The 26625-nt window shown below is 52.3% G+C and overlaps 2 long non-coding RNA genes across 4 annotated transcripts in view; one reads left to right on the top strand and one right to left on the bottom strand.

Moving 5' to 3' along the window:
• Positions 1 to 1119, bottom strand: part of LOC142413904 (uncharacterized) — a 7304-nt gene extending 6185 nt beyond the window's left edge. The window contains exon 1 of the long non-coding RNA XR_012776927.1: positions 860 to 1119. This is a non-coding gene — a long non-coding RNA (uncharacterized LOC142413904). The remainder of the gene's footprint in view (positions 1 to 859) is intronic.
• On the top strand, positions 302 to 26625 carry LOC142413903 (uncharacterized). Of its 3 annotated transcripts, none has more exons than XR_012776924.1 (4): positions 302 to 340; positions 21149 to 22821; positions 23923 to 24290; positions 25651 to 26625. It is a non-coding gene; the product is annotated as an uncharacterized LOC142413903 (long non-coding RNA). The 3 variants fall into 3 exon arrangements; XR_012776926.1 differs by lacking the exon at positions 302 to 340 and adding an exon at positions 18830 to 19110; XR_012776925.1 differs by lacking the exon at positions 302 to 340 and adding an exon at positions 18830 to 19338.

The following is a 26625-nucleotide window of genomic DNA, read 5'->3' as shown; positions in this document are numbered from 1 at the left end:
ACGGCTCGGCACGGCTCGGCTCGGCACGGCACGGCACGGCACGGCTCGGCTCGGCACGGCACGGCTCGGCTCGGCACGGCTCGGCACGGCTCGGCTCGGCACGGCACGGCACGGCTCGGCTCGGCTCGGCACGGCTCGGCTCGGCACGGCTCGGCACGGCTCGGCTCGGCTCGGCACGGCTCGGCACGGCACGGCATGGCACGACTTGGCTCGGTTCGGCACAGCACGGCTCGGCTCGGCTGGGCTCGGCTCGGCACGGCTCGGCTCGGGACAGCACGGCACCCCGGCCGACGGCCCTCGCCGGAGCAGAGCGTCCCCGCCCGCCCCGCCGCAGCGGGAGGTAAGCGGCGCCGTTCGCCGGGCCGTCCCAGGCGGGCTCAGGGGAGGGGGGAGCCGGGCGGGGGGGGCCGGGCCGCCGGGGGCCGGCGCTGCGGGGAGGGGAGGGGAGCGGAGCGGAGGGGAGGGGAGGGTCAGGGCGGCCCGGGAAGGGGCTGCGGCGGAGGCAGCAGGGGCTGCGGAGGTCCCGTGCGGCGGGGGAGGCAGCCCCTATGGATCTATAGGTACCTGCCCGCAGCGGGTGGGTGCCGGGGCAAGGGCGGGTTTCGCTGCGGGGGACGGAGGGAGCTGCTGCCTCCGGGTCCCTGCTTGGCCCCCCCAGCGCTCTCCTCCTCTGCCGTGGGCAGGGGCGAGTCTGGGTGAAATAACTGCCGTTCGGCGGGTGGGAGGGTGATAACGTCTCCTCCGTCCCCCCTCCCCGCTGCTGCCGGGGTGCCGCGGGCTCCCTGCACCCCAAGGGCCTGATTTTCGGCCCGCCGGGAGCTCCTGTTGCAGCTGGCACCTGTGAAAGCCCGACCTTTACGTTATAATGTGGGGAGTTTTCTTTCGTGCCTGCCTTCCCAGAGATAACGGGTTTGCACAGGCTGTTGCTGAGCCGGGCGCTGCTGCCCATCGCTCGGGTTGTTCGGTTTATTCCCACTGCAAGTTCCCATTTTCAAGTTTCCAGTTGCTTATAACTCTGCCAACTTTAGTTGTCCGAGCTGAAAATTTTTCCGTCCTGGATATCCGCCTCAGCTTGGCTTTCATTTCTGTATTTATTTATTTTATTGCAGCCAAGAGGGAGGCAAGGATTGACCCTTGTCTCTCAGATAGCCGTGGGTCTGGTGACCTTTCCTTGGAGCAGCACTGCCCAGCCAGCCTCCCTCGCTGCTCCGAGCAAGGACTTTGCATTTGGGAAGGGAGAAACAATTTTGTAAAGATCCGTTGCCCAAATATAAGCTGATTTACACAAATTATAATAAACTCTAAGCTTAGTTTGCTTCTGTTCTACGTCAGGTCAAGCAGTAACTGAGGCTCAGGTAAACGCTGCTGGTGATGCCGCAGCAGGAAGAATAGGTCAAGGTCAGGAACCTGAAAAAGGTGAGAAATACATGGGGATTAGAGGAGAGCAGTGTGAAACTGTGCGAGCTGGGGGGCTGGGACAAGGGCGTAAGGCCGAGGCTAGACTAAGACTAGCCTAAGCGCTGACGAGGATGGAGACCGAGGATGGAGACCGGTGGGGACAGGGTCCTCCCGCAGGCAGCTGCTGCCGGAGCCGAGTGCCCCAGGCTTTACCCTTGCCTTTGGCAGACGAAATTCAGTTTGTTCCTCTAGCAGCAGCTGCCATCTCTGCCCGCTCTCCCTTTGCGAACAGAGCCCTCAACATGTCAAACGGCTCAGGCCACGCTCAGGACTTGCCTTTCCCACAGCCCAGCTGTAGGTTAGCGAAAAGCAAGTAACACCCTTTCTGCTTCCTCTGCAAAGGGCGGTTGGAGCAAGTAAAAAATGGGTGCTGCAGCTGGGGAGAAGAGCCCATTCACCACACGGCCAAGGACGTGTTCGGAAAGGCAGTCCGCATCCAGCCAGCATTCACGCCGCTGGCTTGGCTGTCACCGCGTGCTCACATTTGCTTATTTTTAAACCGAGGGTATGCGCCTGGCCCCCGGTACCCTGCAGGCACTGCAACGGCCGGAGCCAGGCCGCAGGGTCGGGTACGTGCTTCAGGCAGCGGCCGAGTGAAGGTTGCTCTGACATCCCTGTCCCAGGCGTGTGCGCCGTGGCCGGGAGCCGGGATGAAGGGAGCTCTGGGAGCAGCGGCTGCCTCCAAGCCCAGCCTGCTAGCAGGGCGGTTGGTGGTGACGGTGCAGGGAGGAGCAGCGGCCGAGGAGATGCTCTTTCAGAAGTGCTAAGTGCTCGGAGCAGCCAGAGAGCTGAGAGAGAGCTGAGCTTTGGATGTGTAAAGTGCTTGTTGGTGTAATTTGAAAATTAGGTGGTGCAGGTTGGTCGCTAGAATGGCAGCATTACTATCACTGCTCCGTCTCAGCCCAAGAAATGAGACCGCGAGGCCAAGCCCTGGAATCGCACGATAAATATTCTGGCAACGCGTGCCTCAGAAGAGCTGGTGAGGTGATGTGGTTTGTCCTCAGAGCAGGGTTTTACCAGCACGGAGAGAATGCCAGGCTCCAGCAATGCGGAGAAAGAGCACGCAGCGAGCGAGCACCATTCGTCTCCTGCAGGCAACGAGGCAGGGGACAACAGAGACGCGTTTATGTTGCCCAAGTGTCTTGTAACGATGCGAGTTGGGGGATTTCAGTGTTCAGAGCCTGAGTTTGTGACCGCGGTCGTGTTCTTTCTCTATCGAAACATTGCTCCCAGAGCGCTCGAGCCCCTTACGATTCTGTACCTAAAGATACAAATTCATCACTGGTAAAACTGGATGAGCGCTGACACAACTAAACGTTGGGTGAATTTGGCCCGCAGGCTCTTGTTCAGCTTATCCGGTCTTGAAAATCGGCACCAGTTTATGGTACCGGGAGCTGCGTGCTCTGCGCTGCGCTGGGATCGGGGGCAGTGGTGGATACCTGAATCTTCAGCTCCAGCTCTGTCAGGGAACGTCCTTCTTCCACTTCTCCCCAAGGAAGCAGCCCAGCCTCGCTGTCTTTCTTACCCTTACTGGGTTTATAACAGCAATATCGTCAGAGCTTCTAAGGGCGCGCTCAGGGCTCAGGGCTGGAGGTGGGGGCGGCGGGGGGACGTCCCGTGGGAGCCACGGGTGTTGTCAGCCTCTGTTGGAGCCATGTCGAGAGCACCCAGGTGCCAGAGCCCTCGGCACAGATGCCCTTTCTTATCTTCTGCTTTCCATTCTGCAAACAAGCCGCATACTAGACTGCTTTTGTGATTAACTTGCTGGTACAAAGCAAATACTGCTCAGCGCTTGTGCTAATACACACATCAACAAGAGGCTCTATTTCCGCTTTTTGCATTAAGGTGTAGATTTTATATGTCATTATCTGACTGGCTAACTAGGAAAAGCCTTCAAAGCAGAAATGTTTAGTTGTAACCGTAGCTGCTAGCTCACCGGCGTGGCCAACGTGCTCAGGCCAAGGTCCGTCCGTCCTGGCTGGCAGCCTGTGGAGGGGAGGCGGCTGGGGAGGAGTGCCAGGCTGGGCTGGAGCGAGGGTGCTTCCCGGGACACCTCCAAAACCAGTCCCCTGCAGCCAGCAGACTCCCGAGGGATCTGTCCTGGTCTCTCCGTGCAGCTCGGGGAAGAGCAGGGGTTCAGAGCGGTGCTCCCAAGGCCGGTCCTTGCTCTCAGCCGCACTGCAGCGGGTGTGCCTTCTCAGCCGCAGGACGAGGAGAAAGCCAGGAGGCTTGCTGGGCGTGCGGGGCTCTGCTCTGCGGAGCGGGGATCCAGCACGGTGGTGGGAGGGATAGGGTTTCGTTTGCAGGGGACCCCCCAGCCCCGAGCAGAAGGAGCGGGGCTTGTGCGGGGGCAGCGTCCCCGTCACAGAGCTGGGGCAGGACGCGGCGAGGCTCGTGGCAGCACCCAGCGAGGCGGGCAGGGGTCTGGCGTCTGCCTGATGCCTCACTGCCTAAAGCCTTGGAGGGTCCAAGAGATGGTTTTGGCCGGGATCTCATGATCCCGGTGCCTGGAAAAGGGGAAAACCTGGCACTGGTGAAGGATCACCATCCCCTGTGGCTCCCTGGGAGCTCCCAGCCGCTGCCCCCTCCCTCAGCAGACACTCTGGAGGTGTCCCGACGGCTCAGCCGCTCTCTGCCTCTGGACCGTGCATCTCCATGGGTGGCTGAAGAAGTTCTGGCCCCTCTGAGCTGTCACTGCCCTGCCCTCTGTCCTGCCCGGATCCTGACCCAGCCAGGTCTCAGCGGTCTAGAAAGCTTCAGCAAGGACCTTTACGTGAGCTGCCAAAGCTGTTGTCCTCTGCAGCGTCTTCCCTCCTGGTGCTGCTCTCTGCCTCCTCACCTCGACTGCTTCGACTTCCACTTTCAGCTCAAGCCGAGTGTGTTAACACTCCACTGACTGAGTCTTTACTAACTATAAACGCAGCCTAACGTAGCTGGTTTAGACTGACACATCCGTGCTGAGTCAGGCATGTCCCAAACTACGTGACCGAAGGCAGCGCGTGGCCACGGCTCCGCTCTCGGATGCTTGGGGCGCGTTCAGCTGCGTTCTCGGGACCGGCTGTAAGAGGGAAGGTTTCCTGCGAACGGACACGGGTGGGGGGATAAGCGTGGGATAATGCGCTCTCTGCTCAGGCTTTCGGCCGTTCCTCGGCACCTTCGGCAAGAACCGCAGCTCGGCTGGGGAGTTCCCAGCTGTTGCAACGCACGGGCTAGGGGGGCAGAGCCCCCGCTTGCCCCCAGCACCATTTCCAGTGCTCCCACTGCAGGCAAGTGTGTTTCTTTAGATGAATTACCTCCTGGGCTGGGACTTCGTAGGGAAGCCCATGTGAAGTGAGGCTAGAAGGAGAGGACGCTGGAGGGACGTCCCGGCTGCGCGGTGGCAAGCTGCGTGTTCCTCTGGGGACTGCAGAGGGCAGTGGCACCCACGAGGAGTGCGGGTGGCCCTGGGTGGCCCTGGGTGCTGGGTGCAGCTCTTGGCAGGCTGGGTGGGAGCCCTGGGGTGGTCCTGGGCGGTAATGCGGGTCGCTGCATCCCTCGCGGGGCTCCGTCTTTCTGCTGGGATTGCCTTGGTCTTGCAGAGTGCAAGCTACTGCGTGCGCTGGTGGTTCGCTGCTGGCTGTCAGGGGCTGCCCTGGTGTCCTAAGCTCTGGGCTGCCGTCCCTCTCTGCCAAGGCAGCGGGGAACGTCCACTCAAGACGAGACACGAGTGACCACCTCCGTGATGCTTCCCTTACGCCGCTCTGATGGCGAACACCGTCAGCTGTCCACGGCAACGAGGAGCAGCGCTGCCGAAAAGGCGATGTGAACCAAGTACGGTGCGCTCTTCCCGCCTGCCTTCTTTGTCCTTCCCCCAGTGTGATTACCGGAGCCAGCTCCGATGCGAAGGAGTCTCCGAGTGCCTGAAGCGAGGCGCGGGTTAAAATGGTTGCAGAGCACAGGCAGAGCTCGTCCTGCCCCACCCCGGCATCCCCCCCGAGAGGAGGGGTCTGTCAGTCCGTCCGGCTGTCTCTGCAGGTACCGATTGCTCATGCAGAAACACCAAGGGGAGCAGCAGCTACCTTCTGCCCGGGCAGGGTGTGAGGGTGAGGACGTGAAGCCTGTGGGGCACGAGCGTGTGGAGTTTTCCGGGGTGAGGTTCAGAGGCAGAGGGACTGGAAGATGCTCGAAGCACAACCGGGGAGGTCCCGCGGTCATGCAGTCCATGTGGTCTCAGACCTTGGAGACACCCGCCGTCGTCTAACACTTTATGGTAGCCTCCACATCTGCGTCTGGAGGAAGGGTTTGAAGGAGGAGCTCAGCTAGGAGACCCCACCACTTGCTGTTTGTGGGGGACTTGGACACTCTAAAGAGCTTCCAGATCCTGAGGAATCCTGGGAGAAGATCAGCAGCTCCGGGAGGTCTTGGAGGAAGATCTCAGGTTGAGGGCAGAGAGCTGCTGGTCCTATCAGAGCTGTCAGGAAGAAACGAGTGCCCTGAGTTCAGTTTTACCCGTCTGTGATCAAAATCCTGTGCCAGAGCTTTGCCTTGAGCGCTTGGAAGAGCATGTGGTTTACTGCCCTTTGCCCTTCTCTGCATTTCATGTTGCTCATCTCCTTTTCTCTCGCCTGCTGGAAGGGCAGCTTGCGGTTGTCACTCTTCCTCAACAGAGTGTTTCTCTGTTCTTTTTTAATCCCAACAATTGCTGTACACAGGAGCCGCGCTGACAGGCGCAAGGGAGCGTCTGCCGTCCTCCCTGAGCCCCTGCCAAGCTTGTGCCCACGATGACTTTCTTACTCTTGGGGCACAAACCTCCAGCTGCCAGCCCCCAGTTCGCAAAGCCTGGGCATGGCTCCCTTTTTTGTTTCTGCCCATTTTTTTTTCTCTGGAAGCCAAAGTCAGCCTCCAGCAGCGGCTTTGAGCTGTAGGGTGGGAGACACATCTCCTACTTGTCCTGGGACCCTTGCACGGAAACCATTGGCTTCACCCCCATGTTGGGTTTATCCCCAAGGCTAGAGGTCAAGTTCAGGTCTGTGCTGTGACAGCAAAGACCTTTTACGTAGGCTGCAGCATGGCTGGAGAGAAAGACGTAGAAAAGCGTGAAAAACACAACTGGTTTTGGATCTGTGCTAATCTGGGACCCATAACATGTGCCGGGCAGCTCGGCGGGGCTTCCTTACCTTCATGGCCCGGGAGGTCTGCGGTCACCCTTTCAGCATCCGTGGTACGGCAGGAGTTTCAGTCTCCTGCCTCATGTTTGTCGCTGCTTGTTGTCGAGCTGACACCCATCCCACCCTTTCCTGTCTCATCTCGAGCTGCCGCGGGGGAAGGCAAGCTGCTGTGGCAGCCGCGCTTAGTGCTTCACAGCAGCCATGGACATCTGCCAAACACAGCCCCATCCTGGAGCCGGCTCAGCTACAATAGCTTAAAAAAAGCAAATACAGTCTTTTTTTTTTTAAAAAAAATGTTCCAGGCTTTTCGATATAGGTGCCATGGAGCGTTGTGGGGAAATCGCTGGACACCAAATGCAGGCAGAGCTCTGCCATCTGGGAGACAGGAGGAAACCTGGAAGGGGGTTTACTTGTAGAAAAGAAAAGAAAATTTATTTGCAGAAGTGGGCCAGGTCTGGTGGAGAAAATACAGGTGGGCTTGATTGAAGAAACAGGCAAAGGAGATGTCAAGCGCTGTATGCCCTCGCTGGCACGCTGTGGTTGGGGAAGGGAAGAGCAGGTTCTTCCCCCTCTAGCTCAGATAACGCTCGCCGTGCAGTCATTCTTCAGTGCATTAATAAAAATTACTCCAGTTCGTTACCGTCCTGTTACCGGCCAGGCCAGGCCCTCGCTGCCGGGCGCTGCTGCCAAGGCCGTGGCTTGCAGAGGTCCGGCAGAGCAGAGCCGTCGGCTGCCTTGTGGGATCGCCTTCTGCCATATCTTCCCGCTGGGTCAGTATCTGAGGCCACACAAAGGAAGCTCTATTCACATAGATGCGATCCAGCCGCTGCTTCGAGATGAATTCATCATGATACAGAACTCCTGTAACCGCCGTTTCGCTGCCCAGTTCATGTTGTGCAGCATAGAAGTTGCATTCATGAGCACATTAAATTACTCTGCTAATGAGCCTGTCAATCCCCACTAATTCATCAATATATAATCTATTCCTCCTCCAGCACAGCCGTTCTTGCATAGCTATGGAGGAGTCTGGACGCTTTCTACGGCTGGGAAAACAGCTGAGAAATCTTCAGCATAGCGCGGTCTGTGCTGATTTGCTTTAGGATTATTTTCTGTATGCAACGGCCCGTTAAGCCCCCACTAAAATGGATTACATTTCAGTTTTCCCCAGTCAGGAGCCCGTACATTTGTTCATCATAATGCTCGTAGCTGTTTCCTTTGCTGTGAAAGGCAAATCTGTGGGGAGAGGTGGGGTTTCCTCACCTCGGGGCAATTAAGCTGCTGGTAAAAGTGCTCAGTGTCTGCAGAGGAGTTTGGGTCAGTCCCCTCTGCTTTATAGAGCCTTTGCGTTTATTTTAGCAAAATATGCTTCCAACTTATCCTTATGCTGCTGAGTTGAAGAGCCCAAATAAGTCTCTCCCAGCTGAGACCGTGTCCCGGGAGAACGGGGAACACCTTGTGTGACTTTATGGACCTTGGTGGTCACGGTTAAAAGCCTCAGGGCAGCTTCTCCTCTCTTCTTTACCTCTACCAACTCTTGGGAGTGACGGTCACCGGCTGTTGAGAAGGCTATGGTTTCATGGGTGAGAGGCTCTTGTTTTAAGTGAAGCCTACTTAAGGAGGTTTTACGCTAGTTACACAACTTAAATGCTGTTCATCTGGTATACAATTAATTAACCCAGTGATTAAGCTGAATGAAGCTCCCTTGCTTGCTTGCTCTCCCTTACAAGCACGTTGTTTGTTGTTTTCCAGCAGCAAATGACCGAAGGGCTGCAAAACCAGTTCTGCCGCTCTTTTACAGGAAAGGGATCGTCTTAAATATGAGATTCTCATAACGCAGTGTTGTGTGAATCAGAGGTGTCTGCTGCCGGCTGGATGCGACTCAGCAGCTTTGTCTGCTCTTGGCTCTACAGATGAAACGGCTTTTGCCTTCGCCTCATCTGATGGTGGAAGGTGTAGACCGGGGAAATCCGGAGGTGGCAAGCTTTGAGCCTGTGCGTTCTTTCCTCCGGGTTTCCCATAATACCTGTTGAAAAACATAGTTGTATGCTGTCCGCCTAAAGCCCTTACCCGCAGGATTACTGAAATATGGTAACCTCCACATCCTGCAGCGTGCGGCGTTTTTGCAAGCTTAAAAAATGGCATTGTTCCTTCCTGGGGAATGCGGGGTATGAGCCTCGTGGTACGGAAACTAAAGGTGCACGGGTCCCGGAGTTCACCCTGCCCGAATCCCGCCGAGCCACGATGCTGCGGGGCTGCCCAGGCTGGGGCGGGGAGATGGGCTGCGGGGTCCTGCCCGTCACGGGTGCGTGGGCTTGGGCAGCCTGCTAATTACCCTCGCGTCCTTACGGAGCCAGCGACGCCTGCTGATGGGAAGGACCGAACTGCCGTTGCTTTCTGGAAGCGTGAAATCGGTTTTAACGTGATGTCAATGTGCCTTAATTCATTTGACTGTAGCCATCCTTGTGTGTCTGGACCAAAACCCCATGAGATGCCGCAGGAGTCCACGTCCCGCCGTGGCTGTCAGCAGGTCCTGCAGGCAAATGGGGCGGGAGGCCACGTGCTCCTGCACCCCGGTCTCCGTGGCTGCTCGTGCTAATTGTGATTTTTGCATACAGCAGGAGTTATTAAGCAGCTGCTGGGTGAAGGGCAACCACACAATTTCACTTTTGAGAGTGAGAGCACGCTAGAAGTCTGAAAACTGAATTTAGTTTTGATCTGGAGAAAATTGAGTTTTCTCAGTCTCCATTTATCCTGCTTCTGTCTGCATAGACTTTTGGATATAGAGTTAATGATTTCTAGAGGGCAATAAAAGATAATGGCTCCCAGAGAGGCCGTACAGTGGAAAGGTTACATTACCGACTATTTAATGTCACCGGAGAGGCAGCGTGCCTGCCAGCTCCCTTACGCCGTGGCACTCTGCCCGGCGCGCCGCTGCAGCCGCTGCTTTCTGCTCGGTGCTCGCCTCGACGCACCGCTTTCTGCCGCCGAGGAAGCGGCTTTGTGGAGCAGAGCAGGTCGACTCGCCGCCTGCGCAAGCCAGGCGGTCCAGCCCTGCCTTGTCGTTTAATAATAATAATTTTGCTTCTACTGATTAGTTACTGTCTTGCCCACCTGCTTTTAATGCACGTTCACAAGTTACTATTTATCACCTACGTTTGTTTTTATCAATATATTATGCTGTGGTTTAAATCCTTCCTTTGTCCGTGTATGATGTAGAATGCCTGGATGCAGCAAGCTCCTATGAGGTTAGTGATGATGGAGATGCCCGGAACGGATGAAGCTGAACTGATTTTATGCCCCTTATGAGAGAAGGGTAACTGCAAGCTACGTACAAGAAAACGGGCAGATGTTTTAATTCCGCATGTGTTCTTTGCATGGGTCAAAGTTCCCCTGCGTGCTCCTTTCCCGGGGAGAGCCATGCCACCTCTGCTCCTCGGCAGCAGCCTACAGCGGAGGATGGACCGGCTCCCCCGGCCCTGCTTGCACCCCAGGCAGCGCCGCGGCCGCCGCTCCCACCGAGAGAGTTTAACTGAGCGGCGGAGAGACCGACATGCGTTCGTGCCGAGATAATGCAGCAGAGAAGAGATTAGATAGAGAAAAAGGATTGTCTTATCCGCTCAACCCTTGGAGTTGAGCCCCCAGAAAAAGCCAGAGCGGGTGCAGAGGAGGAGGGTCATGGGGCCGGGGCCGTGCTGCTTGATTTCGCCGCTTCACCAGCACATGCTAATTTTTGTATCCTGATATTTTTGCCTCCCTTTCAGGAAAGAAAAGGCACAGCCTTCTTGAGGAGGTCGGTAAACACGGCAGCGGCCGTTTCATTTTGAAAGTCTCTTTTCTGAAATAATAACCAGCATTGTACAAAATAGCTGACGCTTCCCATGCAGCCATTGCATCATCTTCCTCTGAACAAGTATTGTGGTCAATAAAAGTGTAGTGTGTGACATGCCAGCGATAAATACGGGATAAGCATAAATACGGGAGGGCCCTCAGCACACGAAGGTGCTCTGGAAGAGCTGTCTCGAAAAGAGCTTTAGTTTCTGTCGCACAGACGGCGCAAATCCAGCTGGCTCACGCTGTGCGGAAGGCGTTGCAGGCACAGGCAGGCAACGCGCGTCCGTGGCACACGCGCCCGGGCGTTGGTCTCGTGGAGCGTGCTGGGCAGGCTACGGGAGCTGCGTTAGGGGATTCTCCTATATAATCCAGTCCGTCTGGATTATATGGAGGGCTAGAAGCTGGTCTGAAAGTAAAGTGCAGCCTATTCTAACAGTGCTGATGAGGGATTTCCTCGCAGTGACTGTTATCTCCAGCTGCGTGAATATATACCCTGCAGCTGTGACTGGTTTTATTAGTTCCGATAGATGAAGTACAGGGCACTCCTAAGAAATTTGTGTGGGATTCCCTCTGGCTTTTCTTTTTCTTCTGCTTATCTTTGCTGCTGCACACAGCAATGAAAAGAAAGCTGGTTTGGTTTTTTTTTCCCCTGAATGATGGATCAGTGGTGATGACTCCAGTCATCTGTGTTCCCTTGTTATTCCTCATGACCAAAGTGTAGTGGGGAGAGCAGAGCAAGCGTCCCTTGCCTCTTGCCTTGAAGGGGAGAGCCAGCAGCAGCGTGCTCGTCATCTGAACGAGTGCAGCCCTGCTGATCGGAGGCAATGAGCTCGCCAGTGCCTCCGTGGTCTTCTGCAGAGCGCTCGGCGGGGGACTATTCCGCTGCTCTTACTCCCGCACCCGAATGTGGGTCTAGGAGCAGAAGACCAGATACCCATCTTTGAATTTGCCCTCTCTGTGGTAGTTTCAGCTTCGCCAGTTTTATACGGTTGTATTTCCTTGTATGATTCATGCAAGCTCACCTCGAGAAAAACCAGCCGCCTCTGCCTGGTGCCAAGATATAGCGTTGCACAAACACTTTAAGCTGGAATCACCCGCAGAAAAGCCATCCGCCTCTCTCCTCCCCGAGAGCTCCTGCCAGCCCCGGGCATCCCTCTCGGGCTGGCACGCATGGCAGCGGGGTGGAGTGGGGCTGGCAGGAGAGGAGGGGAGGACTCGTGCTTGCGTGTTTTCCAAGCAGCCACGGTGCAAACCCCCCGGGCACCACACTCGGTCCGCGCCCCGGGCTGTCCCAGCCGTGAGCCTTATCACCGGGACTGCTCGGTTCAAATCCAATTCGTTTTCTTCTTATCAAGCAAAACTATTGACTTAAGAGCTAAAGCAGATTTTCTTGTGTCAACAACCCAATCTGCAAGTCCTCCTCTTATGTTGGTTTCCTTGTTTAGAGAGAAATTGCACATATGCCGTGGCGTGCATCTCTCTCGTGCAGCGTGCGCAGGGAGCAGCCACTGTTTGCCGTGGCGGAGTCACAGCTTCTATTTTAAGGCACTGATGCCCCAGGTGAGTTTCTCAGCTGAGAAATGACTTTTTTTTTTGCAGACGGGTTTGAGCAATGAGCCATCCTTTCTCTCTTTGAACTGACCTCCTTCCTAGTTGGAAGTAGCCCAAACGAGAGGGAGCAAAGTCCTGGTTTCACCCGGGTGGAGAGGAGCTTTGCTGTTGACTTTAGCAGCATCACAGCTTACCCTGCGGCTTCCTCTAGATGAAGCACTCAAGAGGACCCACGAGCTTTCCAACTTTCCTCCATTCTTCTGAGAGAAAAGCATTCCCTAAGTGCTTTTCCTCCTGTTAAGCAAATTTTTTAAGTTTTTGATACTTAGCCCGTTTTAAATGAAGTTTTGATTTCCGCCCTGGGTATAACATTCAGCTGCATGCTCCAGCAAAACCAGGCCGGTGACCTTGATTACGGGAATCACGTCATTAGCTCGGGTTTTGTTTGGTATGTTTGAGAAGAATGGAGGATGCTGTCTCCTAGCCAGTATAAACAGAATCGAGACAGTTTTAGGAAAAAAAAAAAAAAGTATATCTATTTGCTGGAGTACATCTTCCCCGCTAATTTATCTTGCCTGTTCTCCTTTGTTTAGAACCAAGAGCATACACAGAGCAAGGGACAAAAAAAGCCTGTATGCGCGTTCAATAATATGACTTTTCTCTATTATAATCAGCAAACCTGCTTGGTAATGCCTGTTCTTTTGTCTTGGAAACACGATGGGAAAAAGAACACAAAAATATCCCTGGTGGCTAACACTTTTTTTTTATTATTTAAGTCATGCAGCTGGAATATGGATAAGCTTTCGGGTTCGGAGTCGTGTCTGCAGCTGCTGCTCGCTGTGCGTTCTGGGCTGTAGGAGTCCTGGTCTTGGGTCTCCTTCACGTCAAGGCGGTGGTGTGCACCGTTGCCCTGTCCCCCTTCTCCTCACGCCCTGCTTTCCATTAGAGGGCATTTGGGCTGGGCTGGAGCATCCAGGTCTCCATCCAAACGGAGACGGCTGGAGAAGCGGAGCCAGACTTGCCAGATCGCCTTATGAATATACGCGACCTGGAAGGCTGGCAGACCTTACCGCATGTTTCTGACCCTGTGCACGCCCCGGGATGAGTTTTGCCTTCCCAACGTGCCGTATGGCCCCACCGCGGGAGCCCGGCTGGTGCGGGCTGGGCGCTGGCCTCGGCTGTGGTCAGCCGGGGACTTTGGGGCTATTTTGAGCCCAATGAAGGTGAGCCCAAGGACGTGACTGTATTATGGCCTCGAGCAGGAGGGACTGTAACTTCCAAGTGAGTTTTTTGTTTGTTAGGGCCTGTAACGTTGACACGTTTGATTTGGACGTGCATTTGTGAGCGCATCTGGTTTCCTCTTGGTGCTGCCGTTTCTGAGAACAGATTGGATTGCAACGCAGGGACAGCCCTGATGACCCAGTCCATGTTGGAAGAAGCTTTCCTTTGTTGTTGTTATGATCTTGGAAAAAACCCAGCCTGCTAAGGAAAGAAAAAAAAAGAAAAAAAAGAAAGAAAGAAAAGGATGAAGCGGTGTTCTGTGTTGGTCAGTTCAGCAAATTGAACGTAAAGGCACGGAGAGCTGGCGGGAGGCAGGCGAGGTGATGGACCCGGGGTTACCGCTGCTGAGTCATTGATTCCTGCTCCCGTAATCTGGTCATTATCGCTGTTGAAGTACATAATCAAACCCTTTATAGCTTCAGCATAACTTGGAAGGCACAGAAACGTGGCAATAAGTGAATGAGAAATAGCTCGGTGCGTGTGGGTGGGCTGGAGGGATTCGCACGTGCCGGTACCGGTGGGTCGGCAGAACCCCGCGCTGCCACGGTCACAGCGGCTCTGCTGTGGAAGCCTGGCCGCAGGGATGGGAGAGGCTGAATTAACCAGGAATTAAACACCCTGGGAGTAAATCATGTGGTTTGAAGGAACAGACCCAACCATGATTATCAGGGTTACTGCGGTGGGGAGCGTCCGCAGTCGCTTTAAACCTGCCAGGGCGGGTAGTGCCACGTATAGCTGGAGCCAGGTAAAGGGTCAGCGTGATAGAAATAAGTTATGATGTGCTGCGCGAACTTTGAGTCATCGGGCTGTAAAATATTGCTTCCCATAAATCGGGGTGAAGCGGCAGAGGCACGCAGAGCTGAGAGGCAACCCGGCTGATGGGGGCTGTTTCAGGCTGGTCTGGATAAAGAAAGCCCAAAGTGGGGTACGAGGGCAGAAAACCGGCAAAACAAAACTATTTTAATTCTCTTACAGGAAGCTGCGACAGCAGTTAACCCACTGAACATTAAAACCATGGCTGAGGGAACTTCCTTGGAAAGCAAATAATGGCTGCAAGCAAACTGTTCTGTCAAAAACTCAGTTTTCTGCTAAAAAAAAAAGCAGATTGACAGAAAAGTTTTGGCTCGTCCTCGTGCTTACACAATGGAGTGGGCAGAGTGCTTTGTATCCAATTAATTGCAGCCTAATAGCAATCGTAAATTTGACTGCTGGACTGTGTGCACAGAAAACTGCTCTGATGTCCAGGTACCGTAAAATGCACTCATAAAAAATTTGAACCATCTTGCTAAATTAATCCTCCTCTACAGCATAATAAGTTGCTAATGGAGATATATTTGATTTAATTATGACTATTTAACAAATCGGGCTAGCGCTTTGGCTTGGGAGTCGTGTTACAGCCAATGTTTCCTAGACTTATTTATATAATTTAGTTTTATTTTAGTCTTATTATTTTAACCCCGTAATAACCCTGCCAGCTGCCATGCGGAGCATCATTTCCCATCCCGGACTCCAGCAATAGGAAGAAACGGCCCAAGTAAGTCTGACTCCTAGGCAGTGGGGGGGAAGAAAGCCTTCCCATTACGGATCTCTAACAGCCGTGTGACATAATAAATCTGAAAAGGAATATTTGGTTGGGCCACCTTCCGAGGTACTTAGCCATAGCTTTTTGCCTTGTCTCATTTGTTCCCAGAGCGCTTTCCTCCCCCGGTCTGGTGCTTATTTTGCACCCGCCGTGGCCCCTGCGCTGCCCGCAGAGGAATCCTGCAGCCCACGCTCACGCTCCGCCTCGGCGCTTCCCAGGGCATCGGCTCTTCGGAATCACTCACAACCTTTTGTGGTTTCATATCTTCAGCCCTTTTCATCTCCAGTTGCCCCATAAACATTAACGAAGTGTTTTAGTATGCATGTGGGCTAGGAAAATTGTCAGTATTCCTGTTTTATAGATGATGAAAGTACAGAACAGAGAGGAAAAGCAAATAGTGGCAGGTTTCCTGATCCTAATCTTTTACTTTAAGTGTAGCATCGTGCTTCCTGTTGATGCAGAGAAGTTCCCCCACTGACCTTCATGATATTGTTGATTCGCATGATTAAGGTGAATGAAATTATTGGAGTTACTTGGCTAGATAGTCAGGCAGCCTATGTTTTTCCATACTCTTGGTTTTGCTTTGTTGTTTTAATTTAATTGCTAGAATGAAGCAAGGCTTGATTAAGCTGATAATTCGATATTCAGGTGTTCCTGAGATGAAGCAGTATTCCTACAGAAATTCTCAGTTGAAATTAAATGGTACGTCACACGGGAAAAACGGGAGCTGGAAGTTTTTGGGCGTACAGCCGTACGCGCGCACCCGCAAACAGGCACCGCCGAGAGCTCGCCCAGCAGCCTCGCAGAACGAGCTGTTGCCCATCATCCCCCGTAGCCTGCAGAAGCGGCAACGACTTGGGCAACTTCTGGGAGCTGTCGGCAATGTCTACCAGGAGCTGAGGCTGGGCACGTCAGAGGAGGCGCGGGAAACGCCTGGGTAGCGGTCTCTTGGGAGTCAGGGGTTTCGTCCCCGCTGGCACGCGCAGGGGTTGTAAGCCTTTTACGTCCTCGAAAAATAGAAGCAAACCTGCTAGGGCAGCAGGAAAACAGATGTATGCCTGTTGGATCAGGCCCGTAGGCAAAGCACTACAGAGAAAGGGGCAAACGCCGTGAAGCCGGTGGAGGCTTCCAGCAACGCGCCGATTTTCCAGCTCGCCTGCTGGCGTACGTAATGCCGGCATTACATATGTAATGGCAGGTAGCGCCGAAGGCATGTTCCTGTGGTTAACTCCCTCGACGTGTGCCATTTCCCCTTTGTGATTAATTGTTCTCGTGTGTCTCCAATTGCCTTCGAATTGCCTCTTGCTTGCTTCTGCGCCTTCAGAACCGCAGGGCTGAGGTCTCCCTGCTCGCGGGGTGCTCGGTCTGCCAGAGCTGTGGGCGACGGCGTTAGCTCATCCTCATCGACATCTGTATCCTCGCTGATTGTCTGGGCTCTTTTAGAAAACGTGACCTTAGGCATGGTGTTTGCTATTGAGAAATGCTGCAATGGACATTTTAAGGTAATTAGGTAATAAGGGAGGAGGGTGGGTTTTACTCCAAATGATGCAAATCCATCTGGGGGGTTTCATGGGAGAGCATGGCAGCGCATAAATTTGCAACAGATGCATTTTGATTAAAAACAAAGGAAACTGAAAATATGAGTCAACGGTTTATCACGCGTAAGGTTGACTCAGCCGTTTCTCGGGGCTGTAATCGCTGCTGGCTGTGCCCTGCCTTTTGCACTTGCTGGGACAGCGGGAGTTCGCCCGGGGCTGGGAGCTTGAGGGCCCAAAATGCAATAATATAACTGAATATTGAGACGGAACCACCTAGAGCTGGCAGGGCATCGTCAGGGACTGCCAAAGCTTTGCCCAGCACCTCTCTTAGGAAGCTGGAAGTAAAGCGTGGGTACCCCAGGTCTGCGGGGCTGTTACCAGGCCGGCGATTCTCGAGCTTTTTGATCCATCTACCAACTACCCCGAGTATCGTGGGCTGCACCAGCCTTGACACCAACATCCGCATTTCAATTTTTTGGTCATTTCTTTTTGGTAGCAGGGTCACCACGCTGCGGTTCCAGTAGCATCGCAATGAATTTCTAACGGTCGTGCTCATACCCGTGTAATTTCGTGGCTGTTTTGTTTGCGTGGGAAGGATGCGTGGGTGGGATTGCGCATGCTGGGGGGTGCGCGGGGTTACAGCAGCCCGGAGGAGCTGGGGCTGCGACCAGGGTTACGCACTGGTTTCAGTGTCATTGAACTGGAAAGCTCTGGGGTTTGTGGGGGCTTGGTGGCCGAGTGGTGTAAGTCCAAGAAGAGCAGATTGTTTTTTGCAGCTGGCAAACTGGTTAACATGGAAGAGGAAGCGAGTGTTGTGAGTGGAGCTGAGAATTAGGCTCTCACAGTCTGTCCTCAGAAGCGAACGCCTCATCCGCATCTCTGGAAAGGTGCTGGAGGTTGGGCCAGGCTGGTTCGGGAGCCTGCGGGGTGTTTTTGCAGAGCTGGGGGTGTCAGACGAGGGCGCATATGAACTCTCTCCTCCTTGGCAATCCCCCGTCTTTTAGGTTTTAAAGCTTTTGGGCGATTTTGCTGTGAGAAAGCTCACTGCATACACCTGATGTGAGAACAGGAAGAGCTTGAAGTAACATTTGCATGTCAAAAAAAAAAAAAAAAAAAAGAAAAAAGAAAAAGTCAAAGAATCAAAGCAGCAATTGAAAAAGGGAAGAAAAACACTTGAGTACGTCAAATGTCCGCTCTCGTTTGATGCTCTGAGTGTTTCAGCCCGGTTGCTTCCATCCCACAAGTATGCTCGCCCTGTGCCCTCCCCTCGTCTGTTTTATTAATAACCTCTGCACTTGAACTACATGGTGAGCTCTCCAGGGCGGGGAGCTGCAGCTCCGGCCGGAGCTTGGGGCAGCTCTGGACGCCACGGGGTGAATTAGCACGTGGGAAAAACCCCCAGGAGCGGCTCCTTGTCCGCGGCCGTCGGGACCCGGAGCTGGTTTCAGAGCCTGAGTTCAGCCGCGGTGCTCCCAGCAGCGCCGGGCACCTCCAACCTGCTCCGAACCTACCCTTAGCCTTTTATTAATGTACGACAGCAGAGAATTAGAGGTCGATCCTCTGCTGTTGTAAACTGGCATGCGTAAGAGTAATATCAGGACTTGCTTGATCATAAAATCATACAATCGTTTAGGCTGGAAAAGACCTTTAAGATCATCAAGTCCAACCGTTAACCCAGCACTACCACGTCCACCCCTACACCATGTCCCTAAGCACCTCATCCAAACGGCTTTTAAATACCCCCAGGGATGGGGACTCCACCACTTCTCTGGGCAGCCTGTTCCAGTGCTTGACCACCCTTTCGGTGAAGAAATTTTTCCTAATATCCAATCTAAACCTCCCCTGGCACAACCTGAGGCCGCTCCATGTACATCCAAGACTCTTGCATGGCCCTTGTGTACCATGGGTTCGAGTTGGAGATCTGTAGGGCAGTTGGAGCTTTCTGTGCTTTGCAGGATGTCTGACGTCGGGGACGCGTGTCTGCTCGCAGTGCTTGTGCACTAACACCTCACCGCTGTCATTTCCTCCTCCTTCCCCTCTGCTTGCAAGCGGGGCAATAGCTCAGAGCCTTGGCACATACCAGGCACTCAGTGAAGTCCCCAGCAGGATGGGGAACCCATCGCGGGCTCAACAACGGTCATAAAAATGGAAGAAAAACAGCATCGCCTTCAGTCCCCAAAGCGGGTACCCAGCGGGAAGCTGCCTGGGAACTGCCTTCCTGTGGGGAAGCACCCAAATCCTTGCCCTGTTAGCTCTGAAGGGGCTGAGTCTGCTCTACTGAGATCTGTTTTGATGGGCTCTTAGTAAATAAGCTGGGTCCCCCCCTCCCAGCCTTCTCCACCCGCCCTGGGAGCTGGCACAGTTCATAAGAAATGCTGCGACTGGGCCGGGCAGATAGGCGCAATGCCAAGGCGAGATGCCTTCTTGTTGACCTAGGAAGAGTAAAAATGTTGGGCTTAGTATGGAAAAAAAAGACCTACTTGGAGGAAGTTATGAAAAATCACACAAATACATCTGTGAACTTGGCCGCTGTACGGCGGCGGTGCCAAAAATAGCTGCAAAAACTGGGCTGCATTGTGGTGAGCAAAGTTCCAGAGAGCTGCAGCTTCTGCTGAAGCGTGAGGAGCAGGGGGTGACAGGAGGAAGATGATGCCACATCTCATGGTGAGGGCTCGCTCTGTCTTGAGGAATTCACCTGGTTTAGCATCTCGCATCTTTGAAGGTCAGCTTGCATTTATTGGCTTGTTTTTAGATGGGCTCAAAAGGTCTTTGCATGAACTTTGAAAAAAAAATGTAAGCAAATGAAACAATCTCCCCAGGAAACTTTGACATCATTACTGTGACTCAACCTACTAATATTAGCTGTATTATGTAACTGTTGGTCTCGACGCTTTCTTCTTGTTTTGTGAGCGTGCTACTGGACATTAATGGAGATAAAAGAATTTGTCAGGTATGAAGCTGAAAATCCAAATTTTGACGTTTTTCAGTCACCCTTTCCAAATACAGCAGAAGAAGGGTCTCCACTGAGCCCCGCTCCGGGGACAGGCACCCACCGTGGTGTTCCTGAATGCCGAAACAGGGCAGGGTGCGTCGGGAAGCAGGGTTTCATCCCCTGGGAAGGGTCTCGTTAGTGCTCATGAACGTTCATTGGGTAGCACCAAGATTTACTTAAAGGTTAAATAGATTGTGGTGTGAGCGATGCAGTCTGGCTAAGGACTCTGACCACAGAAGTGGGGTCAGGAGGTGAAAAAATTGCTTAGAAACTTCATGGCTTGATGGTAGCTCAGGTGGACACAGGTCACGGTCAGGCTGAGCAAAAATTAAATATTTCAGCCCATTTCAACGAGACAGCTATTCTTTGTGGATTTTTTTTTTTTTAATACAACTGGAACATTTTATTTAGATTTTGTATTTATACGGGGCAATTTAAGCAAAATTCAAATGTACTTGTGGGAAATTCCCTTTTGATCTAAATCATGTTTTCTGAGACAAAAGCGCTGTGATGGGAAAGTTCCAAACAACTCCGATTTCAACATTTGCTTTAGTTATTCGAGGCAAACGATGCTCTGCACATTAAAGTATTTTATTTCATCTCATTTCGTGATGTAACTGAGTGATCCTTGTACGTCCCCATGCTTGTTATTGCCAGTAAATGGGGTTGGCAGGGTACAAGGTGCAGGGGACAGACGCCGTGAGAGCGATGCCCATTTACATGACTTTCCATTAGCTACATAAGTAGCTAGCGAGTAGGACTGCCACCAGCCTCCACTATCGTACAGGGAAATGCAGCCTAAACATGGTCTGAAGCCCTGTAAATACAAATGCAGCTGCTTCCCAGGACGATGCATGAGTCAATCCCAGCCAAATGTAAGCGGCTGAGAAGTGATCAAGCTTCTCCAAGGGCTTGTCCTGGAGTTTACATCAGCTATTTCCACCCTTCTCTTTAGTGGCTGTGCTTTTTGTTACTGGGAGAGTAACTACTCCAACTAGAAAAAAAAAAAAAAAAAAAATTATATATATATACCCTTGAAACTGTTTACACTGTGACTGAGGAAAGTCCATCTGCTGTTGTGAGCCATCTTTACAGGTAGTACAGCTCAAAGGCTTGGAGGCTGTCCTTTAAATGGCACGCGTGCTGGCTTTCATCTCTCAACGGTTTGTACGGGTAGATAACCTAGGAACTAGGCATATGGGTAATCCCGGTGCAGGGGGCAACAGGAAGAGGAGCTGGGCTGAGGAAACGAAGGAACGCGCGTGTGCTGTAGGACCTCTGTGCTCATGCATGGAAGATACGGATGAAAGCGTCCTGAAAACGGTACCATCCCTGAAAACGGTACCATCCCTTTGGATTTAAGGACCGTGTTTCCACGGGTGATGGATGCACCTGGTTGCGGCTGCGTGGGAAGTGCTGTTAAGAAAAGAGATGTTAGGAAAGGGGTCGCCTTTTTATGCCGCTCGTCAAAATCGTTATCCCAACATCACTGACTCTGGAGGCTTTGCAAGACTTTGTTCTTTTATTTTTCCAGTATAATTCTGCCTGATGGTTGTGGCTTGTTAATATTGTTGAAGGAAATTTGCATCATTCAAAGGGCGTGTTTTGTGTTGGGGGGGGAACGCCCAGCTGACTGTTGACAGGATACCATTAAGCAGTGCCTTCGTATCTATTAAAGAAAATAATCTGAAATGCATACCAAATACGAAGTTTTTGGAGGACCAGAACAATCTGACTTACTGCTTGTTATTTACATTGCCTTTTCCAGAGAGTGAAAATGCCAGAAATAAAGGAGAGGAGCTACTTTGCAGAATTTCCACTGATTTTACAGATTGAATTTCAAATTAGTAGAAATCCGCCCTGGGACAGGGCCACTGGTGAAGCTGGGGGCTCGTCCGCTCCGCCGGTGTCGCAGGGAGCGGCCAAAGCTGGAACCGGTTCCCAAAGTGTTCACGGGCTGGTGGCTCACCAGGACTTTGGTTCGAGACATCAGACTCTAGTCAATGAGTTTTGGGAGATGTGTGCACGGCCGCGTGGACCATCTTGAATAGTGTCTGTCTGTCGGTAAGGAGCTGGTCCATCTGCCCCGTCGTGTCAGTGGTCCCATGTGCTGGAGAGAATGTAGGTATGAAGCTGGGCTTTTCTTCCGTCAAATAAAATAGTTTAAATCGAGTTCTGGGCATATACTAAAAAAAAAGAAAAATATTTGATTATAGGAGATGAACAGTGCACGTGCTCAGAGACTAACGTTAAGCTGTCTTCGAGGTGGTAGGGACTTACATCAGAAAACAATAGGACAGTGTTGGGCCTATTTCATTTTTATCCAGAATTATGTAATGGTTTCTTCAGTCAGCAAGGAGTCGCAGAATAATACAGATTTATCTTCTTTTGCAAGAGGACGATAAATTTGATTAATCTCATCGTGTGGTCTTGAAGATTAGTCCATCTGATGTGACACAGAGCTGTCTGATCACTGTACTAGACGGGGTTGTTTTGAGGCCAAGACCTATCTTGGCAGACAGCGTGCCGGCCATGGTGACTTCTGCCGTTAAATGTCGGGCTCTTCTCTGGGTCTGCTTCCCACACTAGACAAGGCTCCAGCCGTACCCTGCCTGCTCACATGGAGCTGTTGCAAGCTTCAAGAGCTCAAAAGGGAAAGTTCAGATTTGGTCTTGAGCTTGGACAATACCAGTGGTAGATCCAAGGCTGAAACCACCAAGAGATCAGGTCTTCCCTTCCTGCACGAGTGCTTCTGGCTCATTTCACGTTAGAGCATGTTTGTGTTTCTGCTGGATGGCGACGAGATCCTGGAGTCCACCGTTTGCTTGGGTTAGGTCAGGAGTCCCCTGCGTGGCCATCTGCTCCCGCTTGCAGGACGGGAGCCCAGCGCAGCCATCTGCAGCTGTGAGGGGAGGCCAAGTGGCAGAGACCTCAGTGACATCCTTTGCAAACTGGGCAGGATGGCGTTTGGAGCCCGTGGAGAAAGGTCACTGGGAGGCAAAACCACTAAGATGGTATTCTATAAGTGTCCGAAATGACGGATATCCCAAAGTATCGGCAATGGTCTAGTGGCAGGGTACCCCAGGTGCCTGGAGACACCCTGGAAGGCGTGCTGCTTCACCAGGGACTTCTCCAATACTTTTCCCATCTTTTCACCTGCTAAGCAAAGCCTTCAACGCGGCAACGAGCAAGAGGGACAAAGCGCAGCTCGGGCGTCTGACACAGCGCGAGGCTTTGTGTCATCTGAGTTACGGGAAATTAGATTCCTGCAAGAGGTATCTCCTTGCAAAGGAGATGTGTCCAAACCTATCTGATACCTGAGGCCACCTGAAATCGAACGTCAGTGCTGCCTGTTGAATACGCTACTTTGGACCCACTGGAACTGAGCAGATGTCCAAGAAGGCCTTGGAGGCTAAATTTTGTTATTGGCTTGGTTGAAAGGTACTTGAGTCTTTTGAACATTTCTGGTGTGTCAAAAACCACAAAAATGTAGAAGATTTCACATAGGGACCTTGTGTCCCATCTTCCCCTGTCTCACCCTGATTTCTGGTACTTCTGTTGGGTTTGGCTAAATCAGAAGTGAAAGGGTAGTATTTCTGGTTTCTCATTCTGACCCAGACCAGGAAACGTGCAGAAGCATTTCCAATCTTTCTAAGCTGAAGACTCTTCTTTTTTCAAGCCTGTAAGCAGGTAAAGGGGAATTTGCTTTTTGATCCGAGTAAGACATAGATATCCAAAACACTTCACCCACCTTGGGTAAAAAAATATTACGAGATGCTCCAGCCTTTAAATATTCTGGCTCCTGGAAGCAAAGGACTTCCTACTTTTATTTTAATGGAAGTTCATTCTTGGGTAATCAATCTTTGCTTTTCTAATCGAAGATAATGTGTGTGATGTGGGACTTTACAAAAACAACATCTGATTCGGTTGCCGTGTTCTCTGTCCCACTGGCCCTGATGGGGGGGCCAATATCTCCCCATAATCTTTCCAAAGTTTGTCTTCCTATGCGGTGTACTTGGTAACCTCCTTCATTAACAAAGAGAAAATTATTAGTTTGTGATTTTTTTTTGGAGCAGAGAAAAATTCCTGTGAAGTTTTTCATCTTACATTTGGTTTAAAAATATAAGGGATTAGAGGGGGTTGAAAGCAAACAAAAATATCTGTATAAATTATCTGCTTTCCACAGAAAGTGTCCTTTTTTGTGTGATTTATGGAAAATTGCTTTGTTCTCTTCTTTCTCCTCTGCATTGCTTCCTCCTCTTCTCATCCGAACAACTTTTTCTACACTTTGCAGACAAAGTTTTTCTGTTTTCTGCTGAAGAAAGCCAGGTATCATTCGGGTATTTTTTCTTTGGAGGCAAAGTGAAAATTTCTCTCTCGTCTGCTATTTTTCTTCCGCAAGCACCCTCATTTTTCTGAGCCCTTTTGCAGTGCCTCCTTGATAGGGGACAGAATCATTCCAGTGATAACTTCGATCTGTTTGTTTTGGGAGAAAATGCGAATTACTGCTCAGGAGGGACCGCTTCTTTTGTGTTTTTCCAGGGTAGATCTGCATTCCCGGGCACGGTGGGTTTCCCCCATGGACCTTTATCATCTCCTGGCTGCGTGGACCGATACCGGCTCGGGGATGAAGTGTGAAGAGCGGAAACTCGCTGTGCACAGCCCGAGCGTCGGGAGATGCTGCGTCTGCTCCGCTCCTGCCCCAGCCCGACATCCTGTGTGACTTTCACGCAAATCACTCGGTCTCTTCGCATCGTCGTACCTAGCTATCCTCGTCCGGCGTAATTACAGCTCCCTTGCTCGTAGGGTGCTGATAGGGGAACTTCAAGCTTCGGCGGTGGATTCACACGTCGACGCGGAGCCCCGCGTGCTGGGCTGCGCGCCGCGAGGGGAAGCAGCTTGTGGGAAAGGTATGAACCAGAGAAACAAGCGGCACCTCGAAAAAGCTGCTGCAGGTTCCGAGCAAGCTGAGGAGGGGAGTTCCTGAGATGGAACTGCACGAAACCGCAGGAGCCGCTGGGCAGACGGGGGCCGGGCTGCGTTGCTGCTGGGTGATGCAGCTCCTGGGGGGACCGGGGGTTCGGGGGGCACCGTCTCTGTGCCTTCATCTCTGACACCCTGGCCCTCGCTTTTATTTAAAAGCACGTCTGGGTGCTGCGCCCTGCTAAGCAGCGTATCTGGGAAATAATCAGTCGGAGGCTGGAGCTTATCCCCGTGCCAGAGCTGTCTCTCAGATGTTCGGCGCAGAACTCCCCAGCTTGGTTCGTATTTCTCATTATACACAACTTGCTTGAGTTTTAGTGCTTAGGTAGCCGTAAACTCTAGAGCTTCAGGTACCTCCCCGCTCTATTTCTAGCCAGCAGCCAGCGCTGCATTAGTCACTTCGTGACGCTCAGGACGAGGCGGTGGAAAGCCTGCGAGTCCCGGCGCGGTCGGACACCTCCAGCTGGTTCTTATTACAAGCTGGACGGTGTGCGAGGTGTGTCCTGTGCAGGCGTTTAAACATTATCTCGGGTCGTGGGGAAAGCAGATCTTGGACACTTAAAGCACCTTAAGACAGTGCAGGAGGTGAGGAATATGGGAAATTATTTTTTGTGGTGAGCTGGGTAGGCTGGAAGGGACAAACTTTTGGGAAGCGGAGACTGTGCCAAGGAATCCCGCAGCTGTTGGTGGAGGGCTGCAAAAATTTTGGGCTCCCTGATCTAAGTTTTCATCTCCCAGTTGGTCTGCAAGGAGAGAATTTTTGTCTTGGAAATGACTTTAGGGTAGGAGCATTAGAAAAAATGCAGTTCTCCATCTTCACATCTTGCCGTGCTGCAGCCTTCTGCAGGGCAGACCCTGCGGTCCACCTCACGTGGGATGGTTTCTAGCGTGAGGAAGACGACGGCGCTTTCCCACTGCAAGGGACTATCTATAGCCAGGATAAGGCTGTGAGGGGGGAGGTGGTTGGCAGGGTGTAGCCAGACCTGCCAGCGGCCGCTCCAGCGACAGCGTTTGGAGAAGAGCTTTATAAAATATACCAAAGGTAAGACACTGTCAGCTGTCCTGATGCCAGTGTTGTAAAAACATGTGTGTATTATATATTCTTATATATATATATAGTGAAAACATGTGTTTTATATATATATATACATACACACCACTTGCAGGGAGAATGGCTATCAGCAGGTGAAGAAATGAATACACTTTGGGAAAGAAGGCGTACTTTTTATCAGCTGAACTAGAAATACGGTAATATTCAATATGTTGACATTGTCCCTTTCCTTACAGCGCTTGATACATGGTTTATACCCAGAAGAGGCATGGGATGAAGCCAAGGCTGGGAAACGTTCCCCATGGAACGGGGATGCGGAGGAGGTTTCTGGTGGAGCAGCAGCTGATGGTCCGCACACCCAGCAGCTCCGGTGCTCCCGACCAGCGGCTGGGCGACGGCCAAGGGAAAGCTCTGGCCATCCGGCGGCCGTTGGGTGTCTAACGTGACAAGGGGACACCACAGGGAAAGGTGGAAGAAAGATGGTCGAGTTAGTCCTGAATCTGAATTCAGGTTCACAGCCGTGTGCTTTGCAACCGGTAAAGATTAAGATCTTAATTTTGGCGTTTCTTGTGCGTTCTGCAGGCAGAACGTGGCCTGTGTCTGCTCGGTGTAAGAGCCTTGGGAGCGCTGGCGTGCCGGGTGTCTATTTTTAGGTCACTTCCAGAGAAGTGGACTCATTTTGATGGAACCAGCCGGCCACCTGGGCACTCAGCCGTGTTGTGATGGGGATGAAGGACAGCGTCCACCTTACATCGCCTCGCTGTCGAGGGTTTTGACCTTGCTCACATGTCTGTTACTGCTTGATTTATCTTCACTGACGTTCAGACTCTGACCCTACCAAGATCATTATCAGACTGTCTCTGGATTTCAGTAGCCAAACGCTCAAAAGCAGGGGCCCCCAGCAAGGGGGTCCTCTGCCCAACACAAAATAAAGACCAACCTGTGCTGAACTAATTCATCCCGCTTTAATTCCTCTCTTCAGGAGGTCTCTTTGCCTTCCTGGACCCACCTGGGTCATTAGAAAATGGGCTTTTGAATGTATTGGGAATGTAGACCTCATATTCCCACGGGCACGTGGGGACGTGGCGGAATGAATGTGCATATTGTACCTTAATAATCTAGTCTTCTGGGGTTGTCAGACTTTTTGAAGGAGGTTTGAAACAGGGACCAGTTTTATCTCACATCAGGCATCGGGTCCTCACTTAACTCGC

This window comes from Mycteria americana, chromosome 8 (assembly GCF_035582795.1).
Source record: "Mycteria americana isolate JAX WOST 10 ecotype Jacksonville Zoo and Gardens chromosome 8, USCA_MyAme_1.0, whole genome shotgun sequence".
NCBI classification, from domain to species: Eukaryota; Metazoa; Chordata; class Aves; order Ciconiiformes; family Ciconiidae; genus Mycteria; species Mycteria americana.
Note: the sequence above shows the minus strand (reverse complement) of the source record. Positions and strands in the feature narration are given on the sequence as shown.